Source organism: Xiphophorus maculatus, chromosome 22 (assembly GCF_002775205.1).
Source record: "Xiphophorus maculatus strain JP 163 A chromosome 22, X_maculatus-5.0-male, whole genome shotgun sequence".
Taxonomy (NCBI): Eukaryota; Metazoa; Chordata; class Actinopteri; order Cyprinodontiformes; family Poeciliidae; genus Xiphophorus; species Xiphophorus maculatus.
In genome coordinates, this window is record NC_036464.1 from 21,759,543 (window position 1) to 21,778,215 (window position 18,673).

Genomic DNA, 18,673 nt, shown 5'->3' on the forward strand with positions numbered 1-18,673 from the left:
AAGCAGTCTATCAGTTAAAGGTAATGCTAATGCTATCTCAAATGTTCACTCCAACATTTGACTCTGGTATACAGTTTAACTCTCTAATCCAACAAGTGGCAATAATGACATGTTAGAAAAGTTGGTAAAGTATGTTCCTATAGTAATTTCAAGCCATTTGGGGCTCCCTGGTTGATGCATTTTACCAATGGTTCAGTCTTTCCTCAAAAATTAGATCAATGTTTGTTCACCATCTTTCTGTTCTAAAGTACAAGAGGTAGCAGGAGGACAATGACTGAATACAACTAAAACAATAACAGTCAGAGTACTTTAAATCTGAACTGCGGTAAAGATATTAACGTTTTTTTTTTTCCAAACCATGTTCATGTTGAGTCCAGAACATTAATCAGAAAATTGCAGTGCTCACAAATTGCTGCCTCCTGCAACATTAGCTTGCTTAGCTAATGTCAGGAACTACTTGGCTAGCTACCTTAAATGATGTACTCAGGCTACATCTTGTTGATTCAAAGTTTATGATTAGACATATGCAGCCACCTCAGTGCACACTGCATGTCAGTACTATTGTGTACAGCGTAATAATTGGATTTTTATTAAATCCCGTGAGTCTCGACCTGCTTTTCCTTGCTGAGTCACAGGGTGTTGGTGCCTGTCTCCTGTGGTCATCGAGTGGACAGGCAGGGTACTCCCGGACAGGTCGCTAAGATGATAATTAAAAACTGCATCGATACAGAACGTTTGTTCACTAATACTACTTTTGTAATAGAATCCTTTGTAGATGTATTTATTAGCAATTAGTCAGTTTTGAAAGTAAATTGCTGGCAATTGAGTGCCTTCTCTGGTGTTATATTGTGGAAAGCTTTTGGACAACATGCATTTAATTTAAAAAGCATTTCACAAAGAAAGTCCAAGATGTTAAAATTATTATTAATTTTATGATATTTATTCTGTTTTGTCTAGTCTTAAGCACATTATAAGTTCAGTTTTTAGAGTCTGTAGAAGCATTGTGCAGGTAAATGAGAGTTATTTTCTCCTTTTAAGATAATTTGAGAGCCGTTAACCACAATGGTTTCATTAATACTCTGAGAGATCTATAATCTTTCTTCTGGAAAGAGCACAAGATGAAAAAAGGAAAACAGTTTGGTTTCTTTTAGCAGAGAAACAATTATGTAACCTTTCAGTTTCTTGGAAATGTTATCTGTGTTTGGAACCTTTTCTAAAAAATCAAATCAAATCAGGATTCAAGTATTTTAAGTAACACAGCTGCATTACATAGTTACAGAAATATAGGAATTCATTTATTGACCTGGGCTTTAAAGATCGAAACCTAGATCACAGTGAAGTAACCAAAACCGCCAGTTAACACTTTACAAGACAAATTGCTGAGCAAGCTAAACAAACTGCACAGATGTCAATATGTCAGAAAAGTTTGAAATAGACGAGCAGCAAAATTTGGCACAGTGCAAGGGAGGGTTAAAAACAGCGGTAATGGGTGCACCATAGATGCTGCAAGGATCTATGGTGCAGCTGCAGCATATTAGGGGTATTTCAAAATACCCCTAATATTTAAAATTGGGGGTATGTAATTTTGATTTTTGTTATTATTGAATATTTTCTTTATAGTTGTGAATGCCTTTCTACAAATGCAATATGACAACAGCGCATCAACCAAGTCTTGCCTTGAAGACATTTTATATCACATTTGTCTCAAGTCAGCGTATTTCTGCCTGCAGGTTGGTCAGAAAATACAAAGAGAAAACATCTCTAATCGCTTCCTCTTTACTCCTTTAGACACTCCCTTCGTAATGGATGACTGTCATCCATTTACAGAAACTGATAATTTTCAGTTTTTGTAAATTATCTTTGAAAGGCTAAGACACACACACACACACACACGCATTACAGCTACAAAACACACCCACACCCACCCATGCCAGCCTTGTTCCACCAAAGGCCCCCCTCCTCCCGCCAACCTTTACGGTAACTGCATGTTTTTGTCATCTGTGGGCCTGGATGAAGTGATGATGTTAGTTTTGGTATCAAGTCCATGGTTGTGCTTCTCCACACCGAGAGATACCGAGAGTAGTGCAGCGTGGCGAGGCGTGGGAGGGCTGTGACAGAGATGACTCAGCTCTCTCTGTTGCCGGGCAGAGAAATGCTCTCCCACCCCCATGCAATACAAGTAAAAAAAAAAAAAAGTTACTTGGTTTATCTGTCATCCTTCATTGTGGAGACACCAAAGGTGATTGTTTTACTGCAAAAATCATAATCGAACAGGATTGGAAGTTAATGTTGTCATATCAACTTTTTTGTTGTTGCATATTGATTAATAAGTTAAATGTTATGTAGTAATGACGTCTGCAGCCTATATGCAAAACTTTAGCTATTGATAAAATACCCTAAGGTGTCTAATTATTGACACAACATCTAGGAAATCTCTTGGTTGGACTGTAAAACTTTACAGTTTTTTGCATCGAGGCAGGGACTTGCACCCTAAAATATGTTAATAATATACAGTACAGACCAAAAGTTTGGACACACCTTCTAATTCAACGGGTTTTCTTTATTTTCATGACTATTTATAAGGCAAGAAATCCCACTTATTAACCTGACAGGGCACACCTATGAAGTGAAAACCATTTCAGGTGACGACCTCTTGAAGCTCATCAAGAAAATGCAGAGTGTGTGCAAAGCAGTAATCACAGCAAAAGGTTGCTACTTTGAACAAACTAGAATATAAGGGGTATTTTCAGTTGTTTTACACTATTTTGTTTAGTGCATATTTCCACATGTGTTATTCATAGTTTTGATGCCTTCAGTGTGAATCTACAATGTCAATAGTCATGAAAATAAAGGAAACTTATTGAATTAGAAGGTGTGTCCAAACTTTTGGTCTGTACTGTATATATATATATAAATAATATTCAGAATAGCCCAGTTTGGGTGATTTTCCTCACACAGTCCTGCAGCAATCATGGAGCAATCCCGCCATGGTTTAATTTAACACTTTATTGTTTGATCTAATGGAGAGATCAGTATTTCAACATGAAGTAAATTGTGCCAAGACAGGCACCAATCAGATTTTAAAAAAAATTATACTAATTTCTGTTTTTCTTTGAGGTCCAATGAGAAAAGTAACTTGTACGTAACGGATGTTTGGACGATTGATTAGTTTTTGTCTACTGTTGTCTAAATAAGTCATTAGGAGGACTTGAACCATTAGTAGGTTCAAGTCCTTACCAAAGAGTGAAATAAAAAGACTAACCTTCGCTGAAACGGTTGGTTTTTGACCTTAGTTTAACCCTGGATAAAACATATTTGGAAGAAATAAAGACAACAACCTATTAATATATAATAAAACCTCTACGAACCAAAATATGAGTATAGTAAATATAACTTGAACTTGATACATGAACTTGACACTGTATGTAATTAATCAGGGTTTTGTTCTTCTCATAACATTTTTGATTGAAATTTCAAAAGTTAATAACAGCGTTACATAAAATATAATTGCAAGACACCTTTAAGTAGATTCACACAATGCTTCTTACCTATATTGATTTTGCATCCAAGTGTGAATTTTAAACATATGACACTAACTTGTTCTGGTTGCTATTCAGGTCAAGGCCTAATGGTATCTTTGGTAATTTATTCCCTAGTGTTACGTAAAGTATTGTTTGACAACATCATCTTGTAGTTTTCTTTTTTATCCAGTGACAGATGTTCAGTATAATCAGGTTGTTGTAGTTCAATTTGGCCGTCTGTGAACTGTAAACTAACAGTGCTTGGTTAACCTTAATCATCTCCTCGTCCAACAGCTTCTGTGCTGTATTTGTGTTAAAGCAGCAACCCAAAGCTGTTTCTTGTTGTTGATGTTTTTTCTGTTTATAGCATTACCAGGACCACATTGAACTGCAAAAAAATAAAGAGACAAAAAGCTTTAAAAGGCTCAGTTGAACAGAAGCAGTCAATATGACATCTGTGTCCACGTTTAAGGGAACAATTATGCTTACTCTGCAAGAATAGTTGCACATAATGTCGATTTTGCTGTATGAATAAAAACCTTCACCAGAAAAAGCACCAGAAAGAATCTACAACGCTGATTTTCAAATTCAGTCCCTTTAAGGGCCTCTATCCTGTGTGTTTTAGCTCTTTTCCTGGCTCAACACACCTGACTGAAATAAAAGCTCCCTAACCGTATAATTTGATGACATGCCGATGACCATTTGAATCATCTGCTCAAACACACACATCTAAAACTGGCAGGACATCGGCCTTTTAGGACTGGAGCTGGACATCCATGTTCTTTAAGCTGCACAACTCAAACTCGCGTTGATTTTATATAGCTGAATAATGTCCCATACTCCGAGACTAGAAGTGAAACCGAGGAATTATTTTGCTTTTAGTATAAGACGCAACATTTTCAAATGTTTTAGATTTCAAGTGCGGCAAAGAAACATTTGAGTTCCTTTTCTAAGCTGAGTCAGCCAGTCTTGCAAATGAATGACAGTAATTTAACAGAAGACGAGCAAGTTTTCATCAGCGCAGACAGAAGGTCTGCATAGTGTAGCAAAGTGCAGAATTAGGTCTTTGCTTCGACAATTGTGCTGCACAAATCATTTTGTTGCAGTGGCGTATACGGGTAGGTGTCTATGACACGTCAGAGTTGCAACACTTTGAATTTCTCTAATTGCCCAAAAACGTCTGTGGCAGACTGAGCTACTGATCAGAATGAATTTGCTGAAGTGTCAGAAAGCAGTAAATACGGAGTATTTGCTTAAAGTTTATACTTAAATTTAATTAAAAATGCAAAGCAGATGCCCAAAAGTGAGTCTGAACACTTTTTTTGCATCTGACAGAGCTTTATCTTATTTGTACCTGGTGATAAATTTGTCAAACTGGGCAAACTGGGCTTCAGACTAGCAGACACTGAGAATTAAACCGTATCTAAGTGTGACCCGTCCTCCTCTTCAGCTCCGGTCACAACAATATGTGTATGTCGTAAATGTGTGTATCTCCCAGTGTCAGTATGTGTACGTTTAGTACTGGTTTCAATCAAGCTGGTTTTGCTTCGTCAGAACATGAAACCATGACGGTGTCCTTAAAAAGCCTTTTCATTTTAGAAATTCATGAGATGACTGTAAGTCATTCAGACCACTTCAGGATTGTAGCATAATTGTGATTGTAGCGCTTGCGTTCCCATGAGTCAGGGTTTGCGATCGACAAATGTCAGAAGTTGTCTTGTCAAGGTGAAAACAGTAGTAGGTCAGGGGCGTGTGGGCGTCCGTGGGCGTGTGTGCTCTGTTGCACCTTTACTCATCACCGGTTACGCTGCCAGATACAGTAAATGACAAAGAGCGCTTATAAGCGCTTATAAGCTTCGGCTTATAACAGGAGGCCCAAATGACGAACGTGTTTTCAGAAGCTCATATTCTTCTGGTCGCTGTCTCATTTTCTGACTGAGGCGTTCTTGTTTATCGAACTCTTTTAGCTCACTCTCTTATGAAATGACTAATGTCCTGCTGCTGCAGAGCTAATTTCCTGACTCTGTTTGTGATATATAGAGGTTGCAGGGTTCAAGCTGCTTTGTGAAATATGCTTACGGCGAGGATAAAATTGCTGGGCCGAGCCTTTTGATCGCCTTGCTGCTACATTTAGCCTAAGAAATGTGGCTCTTGTGTAAAAAGCAGAAGCAGTGATAGGGAGGGCTGTCAGCCTCTAGTGGCCTCAGCGCTTCATTTTCTTGATTTACCCAGCATGCAACGTCTAACAGCTGTACTCCATCTTCATTCATTTTCTTTATAGAGAATTAATCTGTCTACATTTTAACATAATGTATTCTTAATGTCTTTAGTTCTGATTCTTAGATTAGTGGTTTATCGACGTTTATTATAGCGTTTATAATAAATAAAAGTACTTTCTGGTTTGAGGGCATTGCTAAGCAGCTGTTTAGCTTTGATTGACATCAAGCCACAGGTGAATTTGAAGGAACCCCCGATGATGTTTAAAAAGCTTCAAAATGTGTGTGTCTCTAGTTGAATTTGCATAAATACTCTTTCTATCAGTGCTTTGTGATACAAAATATTTTTACAATTAGGACAGCATTTTGTCTTCCGTACCGTTTTACAAGGATGGAGTGTGCTGGATTTGTATATTTTTTTATATAAAAATTTTTATATTTTATATAGGATTTAGATCTGGGACTAAGATTATCAAATATTGTTGATTTGGTCATATAATTGGGATAATCCTCCTGTTAAAATAGCCAATATTGGCTTTATATTTATTTTAAAGGGATTGTTAGGCGATCACGGCAACAGCAATTTTGTAGAATTTATTTTACTCCCACTGAATAAATGTACCTAAATTATAGGGTGAATGTTTACTACATTTTTAAGTCTTCTGTTAATATGGTAGAAGATTAATCAATTTTAACTTATTTTACACATACCTACTGAGGATATTAGTAAATATATGCGGCACTGTACTTATTATATCCTCACAGATGCAATCGACGTCAGATAAGATTGCCTCCAAAGCACTCCAAAATACTTGGGTGCAGTTTTTTTGTTTTGTGCTTTTTAGGTCACTTATTGCCAAGACAAACAGTTCTGCGTGAACTTACTTTGAGTAGTCATTTCTTCTAAATAAGAGACAGGCCACAGTGAGTAATGCATAACATACTGACAGGATTTTGTTGGAAAGATGGTGGGGCAAATCACTTTCTTGAAGGTCATGGACCAAAAACCTTACAGCTCTGCAAAAAACAAAAAACAACAAAAAAAAAAAAACAGAAAAAAAAAGTCCCAGTTTTGTTTCTCTGTTTCCTGTAAATCTCTTTTGTAAATATCTTACACGTTTCTTGGTACGAAGCACAAGAAATAAAAACTTTAGAGCTTCTGAAATCCTCCTCTGCTCTCCCCGTTCTAACCACACGGTTTCGGCTCTACGTCTCTCCACCTGCTTTGCGTTCTCGATGACATGCTGCCGGCTCCTTCCTCAGATGTCCCCGACCTGCAGAACAAAGCCGTGGAGAGGGGAGGGTTTCTGGAAACTCTGGACTTTCATTCTGGGAATTATTGCCATGGGAACTGCTGAATCCGGCTTGTGTTTATGCCGTAAAAAATGCTGCATTAATTGCAAGTTATAAAGATTAGGACTCGGTCGCTTAAAGGTGTAGATACAGCAGGAAACCGGATGGATGTGATAATTATGCTGGGAGAAACTGTTATTTTTTTGTATTTATTCCCACATGATAAAGCCATTCAGACACATACAAAAAAAAAAAAAATGTCATAACAAATGTTGACAGGTTAGGTTTGCATTCACAAATCTGAAGAGTGCGTTCACTAACATCAGTAGATCTACTTATGCATTAAAATGTTCATAAAAATGTGCAACTTGGATGAGTTTCAAAATTAATTTGTTAATGTATTTATTTAAAGACATCCTTTTTCTTTCTTCGTCCTCTGGTGTCACAATTTTAATGTTTTTAAATAAAAAAGCAGAAGCACTAATTTTTGTTAGGTGTAAATGTTGGATGTTGTAACATAATTTTTGGTAAATAGATCATTGAAAACATAACTTTACAGGTCATTAGGTTGTTTTAAAAAAAATCATAATAAATATCAAGATTTTTTTGGGGGGGGGGCTTTTAAGGGTTTAGATTTCAAGATTAGATGAATTTAAATAAAACTCTATTCAGGATTCAGAGTTGGTGCATCAACCCCGGATAATCCACGGGCCCCATCCGGCCCAAAATGTTTTCGCAGTGCCAGTGATGTCATATTTCTTCTGGATTTAGCTGGAGAAATCTGTACCATCGCAGGTCTTCTCTTAAAAAAAAAAAAATCTAATCTTAATGAAGGCATTTTGCATTTTCTCCTCCAGCAGGACATTGCGTAGAAAATAGTCCAATTTGACGACTGTGGGCTTCTTTACCATCTGTTGCCGGAGCAATGGGTTCATGTCGTGATGCTATTGTTGCTTTAACAGAAAAGAAAGCCTTCCTGTGTTTTTGTTACTTTGATCGCGCAGAAGTCTTCTGGCTTTCCAGGAAACACTAGCACAGTCTGACTGTTTCCACTTCATGGCAGTTACCATGTGTCATCAGGAGAGCTGACCCGTGATGTGGGGGGCAGAAGCTCACTCTGTAGGGCCGTGGAAGTAAATTGATAACACATTTGGGTGACGTACAGTCTTTGCCATGGTAACTCTTTGAAAACATCAAAATGCGTCAGAAAGACTGAGAAACCCAGAGGAGCTGACTAGCAGAATAAATTAGGTAGATGAGCCAAAAATAATATGGTGTAAATATTTCTCGACCACTAGAGGGCGACTCCTTCCCACCTAATACCAAAATATCCTCCCCCCCCACCACCACCGTCTCTTTCTTGAACGCTTTTCTTTTCTAGTTCCGATCCAAACGGCACATTAATTGTACAATTTAACCACTTGTCTATTTATGTATTGATCTGAATAACTAAAATCAGTTTGGCAATTGGATTAGGTTGATTTCAAATGATTGTTATTGTCGGGAAAATGGGGCACATTCGGTCCAAATCGATGTAAGCTTACTAAAAACTTCCATGTAGTTGTGTAAATTCACGCAGCTGATGCATGCTCCCCATCTCGTGCTGGTATTTATTAAAATACTTGGTCGTATTTTCTATATTTCTAAGTGTTAAATTTTTTTTGACTAATTTTATAATGTGTACTTGCTGCTCTTTACAACATTTAATCAAAGGGTTTTAAGTCAACATGGAGAAGGAAAAAAAAGTATCTCATACCCCGAGATGTTGTTTTTTTGGCTTTTATAAATTGAAATATTTAATATAGTTACTAACAACCCACGCAGTGTGTTCTGTAAATAATAGTTTGTTTTATGAATTTAAAATCGGGAATATTTTTTCCCTAATCGGAGCAGGGATTTCGAAACGAATGCGAGGTGGATTAAAGCGACTGTTTAAACCTCAAAAATAACCATTATGTTAACAAATATTTGCTCTAAAAATAGAAAAGTGTATAAGAAGAATTATACATGTACGCGCAGAAAGAAATGGCCATACTAATAGTTTTTGTATGTTCTTTTTTTTTAAAATTGAACTCTCTTGGCTTGAGTGAGAATCCATTTTAAAATTATGTTTTTATTATTAATAGTCACACATGGAGATGTATTTCACTAGGTGGATTGTAATTCTGTAGATTTGGATATTTTCAAACAAGCAAAAAAAATATTCCGTTTTCTCAAATGGGATTTCTCCTCGAACCTAATTTCACCTCCTTCCCCCAAATTGCTTTGTGAAAGTCTTTCTGCGTCACCAAAATGCAGAAAAACGACTCGGATAAGTAAAAAAAAACAAAACCCACAAAAAACTACACAAAACGAAGCCCTTCTTTTAAAATTATTGCACATTAAGTGGAGAAATGTGTGCAGCATTTCTGTTATCCACGCAGGAAATCGGACGGAGATCCGACGGCCTTTCAAACTCCAGTCCCGTCGGGAAGGAGAGGCTGTCCGTGAACGCACCAGAGACAGAAGACAGTCTGCATGTCTCTGCTGTAAAGTGAAATCTTATTAAATGTCTCATTACTTATCGCGTCGTTATCGGCTCGATTCCTTTGCGCTTATACTTTTCTAAGATATCAGCGCAACAAAAGTGCGCTCTTTTTATCCTAAAGTTACGCTGCATTTTTTTTTTTATTATTTTGTTTCATTCTCAGACGTCTTCAAATGAGGATTGTAAAAAACAAACAAAAACAAAAAAAAAAACCCATGGCCTTCAGGCTACCTAAAAAAAAACAAAAAAAAAAAACAAACAATAACCAAAAACGCTTTTTGAAATTTGACTCACTTTCATATGGATCCAAATGAGCTCTAATTTTACCCGCAGCCGCATTTTGTTTATTTTGCTCGCTTCTTTTGTTTTTGTATTTTTTTTTTATGACAAAACCATGTGGTGATTTTAATAACAGATCAAATGATAAATGTGGGACAGAAGGAGCCGCGAACATCCATGATGCCGTTGGCTGCATCCTGCGTGGGCACCGAGTAAACAACACAAACAACAAGAGCAGATAATCAAAATGTCACAGCTTGATAAGCATCCTGTGTGATGAGAAGGCAGACATTTGACATTTTGGGGTTGTTTTTCCTTTTCTCATTGTCACACACTTACTCCCTCTTTCTCTCTCTCTCTCACACACACACACACACCCACCCACCTGCACGCAGGGGAATTCAATTTCACACAAGCAGGAATTCCCTACAAATTCAATAAACCTACATTTACTGTATCCTGTTGCAAAAGTGAATGATTTGACTAAATTGAAGACATTTCCTCATTTTGTTTATTTGTGTAATATTACTTTAATAATAATACCAATATTAATATTACGGATGGAAGCAAAAGCCTGGAAGAAATCGATCTGGTTTACCTGAGTCATTACTGCCTCTGACAGTAAGAATTGGGGCAGGAAAATCCAAAAACAGACGTAAACAAGCCTAAACAAGCGTTCATCTGTGCAATCTACTGCAGTCTTCGAATTTCATTTTCTTTGAACTTAGAATATATAAAGTTTCACATCTTTTTTCTTCTTCTTTTGCTTCTTGTGTGTGTGTGTGTGTGTGTGTTTATGCTTCTGAGTCACTTGCGGTCTCCAGGACGTCGATATTCACCCCGCTGCTTTGTCTCGCTTTAACTCAGCACAAACTGGATATTAGAAATGCTAAAGGTTGAATTGGAGCAGCTAAGAAGTGTGTAGGTGTCGCGCTGTTGTTTTTGTTTTTTTTTTGTGCGTGTGTGTGTGTGTTTTAAAAAAAAAATAAAAATTTTATGTTGTTGCTTTTATTTGAGTCTGAGGAGCTCCCACTCTGCTTCATCTGAGAACCAGATGTTGTAGTGGGGAAAGAAAAACTAGACAAAACATGAAAAAACTAAAATCACTTTCAGAATGCTTAATTCTGCTCGGCTATCCTTTTGTTCTGAGGCCCTTTCTTTTTATTGCAGTTTATTTTATTTTATTTTTTTACAATAAAGGCAGGGTGAAGATGTTAAAATAGATGTCAAGAATATAAATAACTATTTCATAATCTTTTAATTTAATAATATAAAAAAAATATTCCATTCCAACGATTTAATATGAGCTTTCAAACCTGTATGAGGGGGAAACAAATTTGATGTGCAGTTTTAAATTTCTTTCAGACAAATGCAGCCCTGTTTATAATGGGAGCATAAACAATATTTAAACAGAAGTGCATGTAATTTGAATTTCTTAAATTTGTGCTAAATCATATCCTTAGCATTGTAGCTGAACAAACATAGTTATTACATCTTTTATGTTCATTTTCAGCCTCTGTGTGTTTGTGTTTCACTTGCATCTTTTGCTATCTCATTGTATTTGCCTTTTCCAAACTCCTGTTGTTTTGAAAACCTCATGAAATTAAATGATATTTTGATTTTGACAGTTTAAATAAATCATTCTGAGTTCTCAGTATATACTGAATTATGATCAAATATATTTATTTCCAAGCTTCCAGCCATTAAGATGGAGTTGAGTTTTTGGGGTTTTTTTCCACTACATGTGGCATTTTATTCAAACTAGGCTGCAAATGGCTCAATACAAACTGGGGAAAAAAGAAATCAAATTTATTGAATAATTTGTCTGATTTTTTTTTTCTTTAAAAAGGGGATCTCGTTTTGAAATTCTCCTGTCTACTCTGTCAAAAACGGAAATGTAAAAAGTTTGCAATTGTTGGCATTAGAAAAAGACGTTGCTGCACCGTAAAGGCCGCTCTCCGCGTGTTTTGTATTTTGCCGTTTCTGTTTCATGCCTTTGCATATCACTGTAACTGTACGCTGCTCATGAGCTCGGCCGGTTTTATTATTGACATAAAGTAGGCCTGCGCCGACGCGCCATAACCTCACAAAGGAACAAGTCAGACGCTGTCTGTGCAGTTTAATCCTAGAAAAAAAACAAAAACAAAGTCTGAATTAATTAGTTTTCAGCCTCTGTGATGTAATTATGCAGCACTGTATTGATTTGCACAGTAATTCTTCTGGATAAACTCAACTCTACCTGCATTCAGCCGTTCCTCACGTTAACTCCTTCCTCCAAGAGAAATTACTCCGGCCTTCCCCCTGCTGAAATTGGTGGCTGCATCAAATGAAACTGCACAATAAGTCTGATACTTTCATACAAACACAATTTCTCTTATCAGGGGAAAATGACGGCTCCCCTCGCGAAGCAAGCCGTGGGCATCAAAGCAGAGCTGCGTTGTTGTTGTGGTTATGAGTTGCTCTGTGTTAATTGTGCGTTTTTTGTCAAAGTGGAACTTTTATCGTCTCTCTGTATGGTTCTGTTTTCACTGTCACACTCTCGGAAAGCTGCAGATTGTCAGAATCTGATCCAGAGATTGATTTATTCATTGTTTTGTTTTTTTTCTTTGACATTCAGTGTTTTTTTGTTGTTGTTGTTTTTTTTTTAAGTATTCCTCAATATTTGCTTTTTGCGTTTAGTCTTTCCCTCTACAAATGTGAGTGCATCAGAGTGATCCAGGGTGATTACACACTGCAAAAACACCAAATCTTACACGGTATTTTTGGTCGAGTTTCTTCAAATGTCTTAGTCGACTTGAAATGAGACAAAACTGACTTACAAGTAACTTTTCAGCAAAAAAAATTGGAGCTAGTCAGTTATTTCCTAATATTAATGACAAAGCATTAGTTCCACAGGCAGATTATTTCATCTGACATGGAAAAAATGTGTTTTTATAATTGTAATAATTTGCCAGTGGAACTAGTACTTTTAAAAATAAAAAAAATGTAAGCAATTATTGACTTAAAACAAGCTTCTGTGTCTTGCTCAAAACTTACTTGTAAGTTAGTTTTGTCTCATTTCAAGTGCACAACAATATTAGTACACTTGAAATGATCAAAAATACTAAAAGTTTGTCAGTTCTCAATGATTAAGTAAACATGAATGGTGACTAATTTGGGAATTTGGCACTATATCATCCTCTGTCATTATTTATTTATTTTTGGCCTTTTAGGAAGCTTCTATGAAGGGAAGAAGGAAACTAACAACACTGGATAACTGCTGTATTTTTAGAGACAATCACAAACGGAAACAAACACTCTGTGTGCGTATGCATAAAAAACAAACAAAACAAAAACACGCCCTACGCGTAATATGCGTAAAATTGTTTGCATAAAAAAAGAAATCAGTCCCGAAACACTGAGCGCATCAATACACAAAATCTTGTTTGAACAAAGAGGCCCGGGAATGAAACGGCACTTTACTGGAAAATAGTCGAGCTTTTCCTGCGTACAGTGCATATTTATTTTACCCTCTTTCTTTTCTTTTTTTTTCTTTCTTTTCTTCTGTCAAACATGTTGTAAAAGTTTCCATGGGGCTTAGTGTTTTTCCTGAAATGTGAACACAGTCGTATATTCTCCGTTTGTGTGTCTGGATATAATTGTTGCATGAACGCATCAGCGCGTCCACTCCTGCTGTGACATCTGAAATCCATTAGTGGGGCTTATTACCAGGGACTGTGCAAGCGTGGAGAGTTGCACGGAGAAGACAGTGCCAAGCACTTGAGTGCTGCGCAAAGCGTGCTGACAGTTTAGAAAGCTTTGAATAATACTTGTTTTTTCAGAGCATTTCAAAGGTTCAATTTTCTCTCTGTTTTTTTTTTTTTTTTTTTTTTCCGAGGTACAGAGATAAGATTTATTCCCATGGTCCTCATATCCGGGAATAAGGGAAAATGCTGACGGCACAACTCTACTTGATGGATAAATTGCAAAAATTATATAAACAATGAAATGAATCAGGCAGTAAAAGATGTGCTGAATCACATATGATAACAAAAAAACTCAATGCTTATAATTAATCAATATGGCTCTTTATATATTTTATTTGACAGGAGCACTGGGGGAAAAATGGCTCAAATGATTTTAAAGGTTGCTGACCACTGGGATAGCTAAAGTAAGTGTAATTAACAAGATTCAGTTTCAACCTTCACACAAAATGTTTCTCCTCTCGTTTGCTGGACGTTCAGATTTTTTAAATGATGCAGTGAAACAATGCTCCCTGCCAGCAATGCGTGATTTTTTTGTTTTTATTTTTTCATGAGGGTTATGTAAAGCCTCCATGTGAGGTGTTGTTGGATCAATAGCTTTATTCCAAACACACACGTCTCTGTCTCATTGTTTACGTCTGTCTGGAAAAAAAAAAAAGAACCAGGGCATTTCCCAGAGGACGCGTTACCTCGGTAATGTTCAGGTTTATTTCACATAAAGCATGAACGCAACCTTTTTTTTCTTCTTTTTTTTTTTTGAATAACTTGTTACTGAGTGGTTAAAAATTTCAACCTGATGTTTGTGTCGTCTTGGACATCATTAGGCAACCAGGGGAGGGTTCCTGCTGCGAAGCAGGACCAGCTTTAGGGAAATGAGATATTGTTACCGCTCTGACTCATCCCGCCCCGGTTAGAGCACACACGGCTCCCCACCCAGAGCTGCTGCCACCCTCATCCAGTCTCACGCAGGTAAACACTCCCACACCTATTCACCTCTCTCTTTCTCTCGCTCCTTTTTTCTAACACACACATTCAGCTGTGTATCCATCAGCACGCTCTTTCATTTGGACGTCTCATAATCATGTTTACCGACTGGATGGAGGCCTTTGGCTCGGAGGAACTAAATGGGTCACCTTGACTGATGTGATAAATCTGTTGTCATGTTTAGCCCCTCGTCTCTATTGATTCACATTTAAGCTTTTAATTGTTATAATAAGTAAATATTAGATGTGTTAGTTCATCTTTAAAAACTGCTGCAGAAGCGTATGATTTAAAGGGAATTCTTCAAATTGTCTACCGGCTTAAATAGAGTTTGTGGGATTGAAGTTTGTTAAAAAAAAAATCTAGATTCGATGGCACTATCTTATTAGTGGCTCTTTTTGCAAATGACTTTTTACAATGAGTGTAAGGAAGGGAGCTAGTTTATCTATTTAAATTTAAAGTTCTAACTATTTTCTATAAACTTCAGTGAAACCTTTGAGCTTTTGGGTTTATTCACCAGGACAACACTGAGGTGTGTTTGCATATTGTTCTGAATGCATCGAAGCAATTTCATATTTAAGAAACCATAACTCACACAGGTTCTAGGTCACGAGTTAAGGACAGGTTTAATCAAATGACTCAGTCCGTCTCCGATTAGCCAAATAGACACGAGTTGTTCCTGGTTGCTATTTTAAGATGAGTGTAATCTTTTTGTTTTTACCTTTATTTTTCTATTATTAGTGTGATTCAAAGAAGAAACGACATGTTTGCATTTATTTAGGTAAACAAGAGTTGGAGGACCCTTGAATGTGGCACTCAGTCAACTATATTTTCCTTCTAAGCAGAAATGAGGATATTTAAAATGTAGATTTTCTGCTTTTTCGAGAAATAAAAAAATGTAGACGTCCTCACAATAACAAGACGATTATTGTAAAGTAAAATTATTGAAAGGAACTGCAACATATTTCATTTAGTCCTTTTACAAGATAAAATGTAGCTCTCTACTATATCTCAGAATATAAGTCATACTAACTACTAGAAGTTCTTTACACCAGAGCCACGCCCATTTGCCTTGCCCATGGGCACATGGTCATGCGACTGGAGAGAGCTGTAATCGAGCCCCCGACTTCAGGGTCACAGGATGATGTCTCCTCTCACCAATTCAGTTGTATAATTCGACGTTTCTCAGCTGATTTGCGGTTAGTTAATGTCAAACTGGTGAATCATTCATTTATTTTCGCTCTGAACACTGAGCCCTTCTGTGATTTATTGTTACTTTGTACACACCGTGCTGACGGTGGCAGTTTAAAGTGGTCAGCTTTAATTACTTTCTATTAGCAAGTAGCAGAGCTTGTGATTCGAACACCAGTCTCTCTCTCTCTGTGTGTGTGTGTGTGTGTGTGTGTGTTCCCTGTATGATGAGGAGACCCTCACCTCACTCTGAAGTTTGCTGAAGGCGGCCAGCGGTTCCTCATTCTTCAGGTTCTGTGACAAACAGAGCAGCTTTGCTACATTATATTCTCTGATAACTTCTTGCTCTGTTTCAGCTAAATCAGAATCAACCTGTGTTCTCACTGCAGGAAGAAAAATCCTTCTAATCCAATTTATTTTCCCCATATGTGACACTTATCTGATACTTTTTCTTTTTTGCATGAGTCGCATCACTTCAGATTTGTTTTTCATGCCATGTCCTTGTCATCTTCACACAAACACATAAACAGATGTTTTTCTAAAGAAGCATCAGTCTCATTGGGTCACGTCGCCGCACTTCTGATTTTTACATAACTGCATGTGACGGTTTTACCTTTTTTTTTGCGCCGGCGGAGACGGGAAAGTTGTAAACAACGGACGAAACAAGCATGACAGATGTTGCGTTTGCGCCTCCGTTGCCTAAAAGCATGCATTCATGGTTTCAGCTGTGTCTCTTTATTCGCACTCTATAGGCTACTGGCTTCCTGTTACTAAAAAAAAAAAAAAAAAAAAATCAAAAGTCTTTCCACAACAACATGGTTAAATATTACAGCAGATACTGTTTGTGAAGCTAGGCACAGTTTTTCTGAAAAGTGCTGCATGTGTCCGTGTGTGTGCGGCTCAGGCTATTCTAGACTATTCACTCTGGATTCTGATGGATTCCGAAAAACAGCCACTCTAAAAAAAACAACAACAAAAGAAACAAAAAAATCTGATCTCAATGAAAACTGTTGGACCACACTTGGGGATCGTTACCTAAACGATCACTAAGTGGACACAAGGTGGACGTTGCCTTTGTGTCCATGTCTACTTTGGTGAAAGTTTTTGAATATGCAGCTGTAGGAAGATGATTTATTTTGATCTAAAGTCAGTAGGTTGGTGCTGGGTTCATGTCATGTCCTTGTCATTTTCATTTATCTAAAAAAAAAAAATAAAAAAATTGCAGAGCTTCCACTTATAATTTAATCTGAATCACCGTTTAACCGCCGGAGAACAAATCTGCGCGCAAATGAGTCGACCTTTTTCGAACAGCAGATCGGGGTTGATTGGTGAGAAACTATTTCTTTTTTGTGTGAGAAAATCTTTGTTTTATTCAACTGAAGTAAACAATTTACAACCAATAATCAAGTAGCACACATTAAACTCAATGGACAACAGCTGCGTTTTATTCGCCAGGTTGCCGCTTCCAGCTGCAGAGACCTTCGAAAACGCACGCAGGCTTTGAGAGCGACCCCGATTTCAAAAGTCTGAGATTGAACTAGATGTTTTTAACTTTCTTTTTCAGGTTAGATGATTTTTAGAATCACTAAAGGAACATTTTGACCCATGAATGTACCGCTTACACAAACAGCCGCCTTTACGCTGTTTGTCCATCCGAGATCCATTAATGAAGATGGATTATTTTGCAGTTCATATTTTTTTTTAAAGCAGACCTCTTCGCCAGTCATGCATTGAGCTGAGTGAAATAATAACCACCTGGCCCGACTCTTGTGACAGAAATGTCACTTTCCTTTTTGCAGTTTAGTTGCATTTCCTGATGTTCCACATGTTGTGAGCTTGGCATTTACAGAAGAGGAGTGTGACCTTTGAACGTCAGTTTATAAAAAAAACTCATTTGAATGCTGCACGCAGCTGTAAATAGTGTGTAAATAGTGTGAACAGCACACAGGGATTTATTTTTTATTTTTTTTTCTTGTATCTGCCAGAGTTTAAAAATATGCAGAAACGTGGCTTTACAATAGAGAATAATTGTGTGTGAGTTGAATTTGGTTCATAAGCTGCTTTGTTTCGCAGTTGCAGACATTTACTTGTACATACAACATAGCAAAACACAGTTACTCTGTGAAAACCTCAGGACAATTGTTGTCATCCACAGCAACCTTTACACCTTCCACATGTTGTCATGTTCAACTCACAAACATATCTCAATTATTAATTGACAGATCGACTCAAATTAGTGCAAAATTATAGGGGTGTTTAATAAAAATTTTTTTTTTGCTTTTCTGGAAGAAAATTGTGGCTCAGTCCGTTCCGGAATCACCTTTTTGCCACGATGAATTAGCAAATCTTTTGGGAATATGTCTCAGCCAGATTTGCACATCTGGATTTCAGAGTTTTATTTGTCCAATATTCTTCCCAAAAATAACTCAAGTGCTGTCAGATCAGATTAAGGATCTGTGTCGAGACTGTGGAAAAAAGTTCGTCACAGATGTTCTCGGCATGGAATTTAACCTGAATTTAACTTTATTAATCTTAGTGTAAAGTGTTACCAGCCTCCCCGGCTCTGTTGAAGAACGCCTCTCCAGAACATGATGCTGCCGCTACTATGTTTTACCACCGAGATGGGTTTCTTTCAACAATGTTTCTTTTTCTTGCCACTCCTCCACTAAGGACAGACATGTGGAGTGAGTGACAAGTAGTTGTTTTGCGGATGAATTCTCTCGTTGGAGTTCCTCCGGAGTTCTTGGCTGCTTCTTTGATTCATGTTTTCCTGTCACTTGAAACAGATGGAAAACTCTCTATACTAAATATGTTCATTCTGGAGACAATTGCTTTCTACTCTTGCATTTTATTTCAGGGTGTCAGACTGAAGGACACTTATTTAAATTTTGCACAACACTTTACAATTTTAGTAAAACACTC

The 18,673-nt window shown here is 37.2% G+C and overlaps 1 long non-coding RNA gene across 4 annotated transcripts in view; it reads left to right on the plus strand.

Moving 5' to 3' along the window:
• Positions 1-18,673, plus strand: part of LOC111606623 — a 117,178-nt gene that overhangs the window by 29,709 nt on the left and 68,796 nt on the right. Inside the window, exon 4 of one of the 4 annotated variants that reach the window (XR_002752161.1) lies at positions 14,404-14,548. The exons of the other annotated variants lie outside the window; for them this stretch is intronic. This is a non-coding gene — a long non-coding RNA (uncharacterized LOC111606623). The remainder of the gene's footprint in view (positions 1-14,403; positions 14,549-18,673) is intronic. 4 annotated transcript variants of the gene reach the window in all.